The sequence below is a fragment of the Phalacrocorax aristotelis genome, chromosome 3, assembly GCF_949628215.1.
Source record: "Phalacrocorax aristotelis chromosome 3, bGulAri2.1, whole genome shotgun sequence".
Classification (NCBI taxonomy): Eukaryota; Metazoa; Chordata; class Aves; order Suliformes; family Phalacrocoracidae; genus Phalacrocorax; species Phalacrocorax aristotelis.
Genome location: NC_134278.1, coordinates 50,498,609 through 50,504,180, shown reverse-complemented (window position 1 = coordinate 50,504,180; position 5,572 = coordinate 50,498,609).

Sequence of the window (5,572 nt, the reverse complement as noted above, 5' to 3'; positions counted from 1 at the left end):
AGCAGGTTTTAGAAGCACACGAAAACATATGTTGGTACATTTTCCTTTTCCCTTACTACTTCAGAAAATGATCTCATTGTAGCAAAATGCGGAGCATTACGCATCTGAAAGAATAACATGAAACACTTGGTGGAGTACGGGCAGGGGGTGTATGCTATGCTGGGGAGAAGGGGGAGCCCAAGTACAGCTGCGGATGTGGCACTGAACACAGCCCTTCCATTTGCTATGGTCGTTTAAAAAGGTAAATGACCTGTATATGAAAAAGCTTAGAAAATAAATACTGGTAATGGAATCAATGTCATCACAGTATGATGGCAATGTACAAATCAATCTTACATCCTCACCTCACCTAAGTAATAACTCTTTATAGTAGCCCATGTTTGAAAAGGTTGTGGTCACAGATTTATGTCATGAAGTACTGTGCTTTCATGAGGAATGATAATAAAAGCTCTACAGAATTACATTATTCCCTTCATTATGCTTGAACAGCCTCTGCATTTGGTTTACAGATCTTTATCACCTGCTGCCTGACATGTAAGATGGAGAACACAATACAGCTTTGGGTTTGTCAGCCTGACAGTTAAAGAGGGAAAAAAAAGGCAAACTGGAAATCAGTGAAGGAAAAGTAAACATGAAAACACATAATGGTGTTCTTACAGATCTTTACTTCATACAGATTGGCAGACATCAAGGTAAAAAAAAAAAAAAAGCTTTAAAGTACACCTCCCCTGAGCCGCAAAGCTTCCTGTTGTCTGGGCATGGCATCCCCATTGCAGCTGTGAGAGTTGTGTTTGGCTGGGCCGAAGCTATTGTGTATTTGCTGGCCAGACGTGAATCACTAGGTGGTCAGGACCTCCTGGAGTGGTGGCCTGGCCCTACCCACAGCAAAGATGTGCATGTCCCCATCCCCCCTAGGTTAGGCTAAACCCCTCTGATTCAAACATTTGCCCGCAATCCCTGCCTTCTGTGCCTGAATCTCCCATGATCATTATTTTAGCTCACTGAGCAGATGATCAGAATCTGGCACCAAAGGCCTTCTTACTCCTGACGCCCTGGCATACCTAGAGGTGTGCAGCTGTAAGTTGCTGTTGTTCTGTTCTGACATGAGCTGTCCCAGCTCCTCACCAGTAAATCTCACTGCTGCAGCTGCCCCATACTATGAGTGTCACAGGCTGGGCTGCTGCTGTGATGCACCAGGACAGTGTCAGAGCACTCCTGGCCCCACCACTTACAAAACAGGCTTCACCCCCATCTTCATTTATTGCAGACTTCCCATCTCTTACCATGGGCAGCATTGAAGTATGTGTCGCGGAGCTGTGTGGCCAGACTGGTCCCACAGGCAATTCCCTTTGCATGGAAGATCTTGTCTGGGATGGTTGAGACACAGAGGAAATCACCATGGCTGAGGAAGATGGCTTTGGGCTGGACATTTTGTTCCAGAAGCAGAAAAGTCAAAGCGTCTGCAAGACACTGTTGATTACACTGCAGACAAGAAGGCTGTTCATGAAAAAAAAGTAGAGTTTTGAAGCAAAGGAACCTCTCTACCAGAAGAAGTGGGCTGAAGTCTGTGGGTATGCGTGAACGTAAGCACATGTTGCTGCTTTCACTGGGCAGAGGCAAGAGGAGAGGCTAATAGGAGAGAGAACACACAAGCCTAGCCACCTGTAGCCCACTGCCCCCTCCCTCTGCTGTTTCTAGTGCTGCTGTGCTAGGGATGTTCAGGGGTATGGCCTGACCTTTTAGTATCCATCCATGGATCTACTGTCCACCTAACCTCTTTATCGACTTGCTTGTACTGTCTGACTCCCTCAGCCTTGTGTGGCTGCCAGCAACAAAAGTTCACTACCGTCTGTGTAAAGAATGTCTGTTTTAAACCAATCTCCTACTAGTTTCCTCCAGTTTCCCCCATGCTGACATTGCAACACCTGCGAGCAGCTCTTCCGCTTGGTTGTTTTTGCCAAAGCATTGCAAACCTCCAAAATGTCCTTTCTTGGCCACCTCCTTTGCGGAGTCCCAGCCTGCCTCCTTGCTCCCTGTAAGATGATCTTAAGATGAGCTCCTTCATCATTTCTGTTGCCCTTCCCTGTGCCTTCCCTAGCTCTGCTTTCTATATCAAGGGTATATATCAACAAGCATCTGCTTTAGCCACAAACATGAGATGTAGATCAATTTAGCCATATTTTTAAAGTTCCTTTTATTTTTGCCATGACTCCTCTTTGAAATCAATTGCTTTTTAATCTTAATGAAAAACAATTTTTATCCTTTGCCTTCTGACACTTTAATCTAAACCCAAACAGTCTTGCCCCTTAAAAAAAAGCAGAGGACAAAGTAAACCAGAGAACTGTAGTTAATTATAAATTGTTAATGAAAGCTGATAGAAACTCTCTAGAAGCTAGCACAAGCCCCTGTGCATAACATTGCATTCATGGCTTTGCAGCTATTTCTTGGGCAAATCTTGCACCGGTAGCAGCCAGGCAATTGTGTCAATGTGAATTTCACCTGATCAGTGGCAGCATGATTGAGATTACTGAGGAATAAGTAAAATGTATGGGAAAGTCCCTCTTAAGCATTCAAACAATATTTGTTGACAAAGCCCAGCCATGGTGAACAGACGGCAGCACTATACTGTGCTAAGCTGCTGTATCTTGGAGCAGGCTTGTGGGGTGGACCATAATATCACACTTCCTGAGCATTTTCTGGGCAGCAGAGGAGTAAACAATACCCCTAATGCGAAATCAGAGGTAAAATGAATTAGGTGGTGATAAACCTTTAAAAATAAAAGGTATTTTGTAAGTTTCTGTGCAAAACCCATCTGAGCTTTAAGCTTCATAATCAGCTTGGAAAATAGTTTAACCCGCAGGAATCTTTGTGACTTACTTCTGTCTTCCCCACTTTCCAAGGTCAACTATCAAAACATATTGTTTGAAGAGCTCTGAATGCCGAGTAGTAAGCATAATTTACAAATTATTTTCCATTTCTAAAGGCAGTGCTATTGCATCATTTTTAGGCCATGTTTAAAAATATGGCATAAAATAGTTAATTTAAACAAAAATGGGAAACTAGGAGGAGGAAAAAGTGGGGGAGGACTTTTCAGATAATCCACTTACTGCATCTTTGTTGTGCCTATCCTCATAATACCCCTGAGTCCCAGTTGCTGGATTTAACCACAACACTTCTTAATTTCCAGAGAAGCAGCAGCTGTGCTCCAGCTTTCATTGTTAGTATTCCCAACATTAGTGCCCTGTTCTGATGCCCGTGAAGCCCTGTGGCAAAGCCTGCACCTCCTCAAGGGCAAAGCCCTCATGGCTGTTCCCTGAGTGAGGCTGGGGGAAAGGTAGAGAAAAGGAAAGAGAGGAAGGAAGGAAAGAGAGGAAGGAAGGAAAGAGAGGAAGGAAAGAGAGGAAGGAAGGAAAGAGAGGAAGGAAATAGAGGAAGGAAGGAAGGAAGGAAGGAAGGAAGGAAGGAAGGAAGGAAGGAAGGAAGGAAGGAAGGAAGGAAGGAAGGAAGGAAGGAAGGAAGAAAGGAAGGAAGAAAGGAAGGAAGAAAGGAAGAAAGGAAGAAAGGAAGAAAGGAAGAAAGGAAGAAAGGAAGGAAGAAAGGAAGGAAGAAAGGAAGGAAGAAAGGAAGAAAGGAAGAAAGGAAGAAAGAAAGGAAGAAAGGAAGAAAGGAAGAAAGAAAGGAAGGAAGGAAGAAAGAAAGAAAGGAAGAAAGGAAGAAAGGAAGAAAGGAAGAAAGGAAGAAAGAAAGAAAGAAAGAAAGAAAGAAAGAAAGAAAGAAAGAAAGAAAGAAAGAAAGAAAGAAAGAAAGAAAGAAAGAAAGAAAGAAAGAAAGAGGAGAAAGCTCAGCATTTTGGACCTAGGTCAGTGGAAACCCTCAACTCCCACAGCACTGCTTAGCTTCAGTATTGCAGCCCCACAATTACTGTCTCATACCCAACAGGAAAGAAGAAAGTAGACTAAAATGCCAACCAAAATGATTCCAGATGCAATAATTGGATTTTCTGCCAAGGGTAGATTCCAGGGAATCACAGCCCAAACATCACAGATGAGCTTATGAGGTGCATAAACTAATGCCTTCCCACTCTCCTGGCTCTCCTGGCACCACAATTTCTTCAGGAGCATTGTGGGGGTTTGGGCTGCCGTTAACCTCTACACAACTGAGATACAAGCTGCCAGCAACTGGCTCTAGTACCGTTTTCTGGAATTTGTCACCCTCTCAGCAGGAAAACCCCTCAATTTCCTGTCATCTGTAACTACCCACTGCATGAAGTTCAGCAGCACTCACTGCTCAGGAAAGCTCTGTTTCCCCATCCTACAGATGTCCCCACCACTGCCCATCAGCACTTCTCCCCTTCCACCCCCATCCCATTGCTATTCGTCTGACCCAATCCTTGTGCCCAGTCAGGAGTGGATCTATGGACATTTTTTGTGGAATTCACACCAAAACATTACAAAGCATGCCAAGGAGAATATGATATGTATCTTTTCTCACCCCTGTTTGGAAGGAAATCTGACTTTGGGGGACACAAGAATGTGTTAATTCCAACCAGAGGGAGTTACACTCTTGCGGGCACCCCAAGCATAGGTTAAAACACGACACCTTTCTTCCTTGTACGATAATGTTAGATGTGTTGTACAGCTCAACTCCTCTATGGTCCTGGGCAACTGCTAGTTTTATTCCCATCAAAACCAACATGCAAATCCAAAGAAGACAGATCGACTGTGGTCCCAGGGTGGATCACTGGGCCATCAATTTGAATCTGGCTTCTCTGCCAGAAATAAATAAAATAGCAGCAATAAAAAGTGCCAGTGAGAAAGGCAGTGGTGTTTGCAGGGAAGCGGGTGCAGGCACTCACCTGCCCTAGTGGAAATAGCTGCAGGCATCTTCCTTCCTATAGTATATTTCTCTTAATAAGAGCTCTTGGTTCATGGTTCTTCAGGTCGGTCACACTCAACTTTTGCTGACTGGATCTAATTGAACGGACCATCTTGTGTTATAAGACACACACAGAGGAAGAACATTTCTAAAATAGCTGGGCGAAACACAAAGGCTCTTTTGTGACACTACCCGCAGAGTGGACCAGGAGCAGAACGATGGCACGGATCAGCCTGGCCACACCACACCACCGGGCAGCCTGAGGTGGAGCCCAGCTACATGCGCCATGCAGATCCTGCTGCCTTTCTCATGCCTGCAGCTTTTCCATGCTACAGGTGCTTCTGAAGCTCTTACAAAAAGCTATTTTGTTGGCAATGCCCATTTCAATGAAATATGCCACGCAAACCTGGTATCTTCTCTCTTTTCCACCTACACACACTAAAAGCCTTCTTCCTTTGTTGGTTTAATGACCCAGATAGGCTAGGCTTATATAACATCACACTGCATTTTGCTGGAAAGTAATATACCTATAAAACTGGCAAATCGTCGGAAATCCATTACCTTCTTATCAGACTCGTTTGGCAATGGTGTGAGCTGGAGAACTTCCCAGCACTCTGTTGGATTGCCACTGTTGTAGAAAAAGTTAGTAGAAATTTAGTGCTAGCAGCTGAAACATTAATAGCTAGAGTAGGCGAAG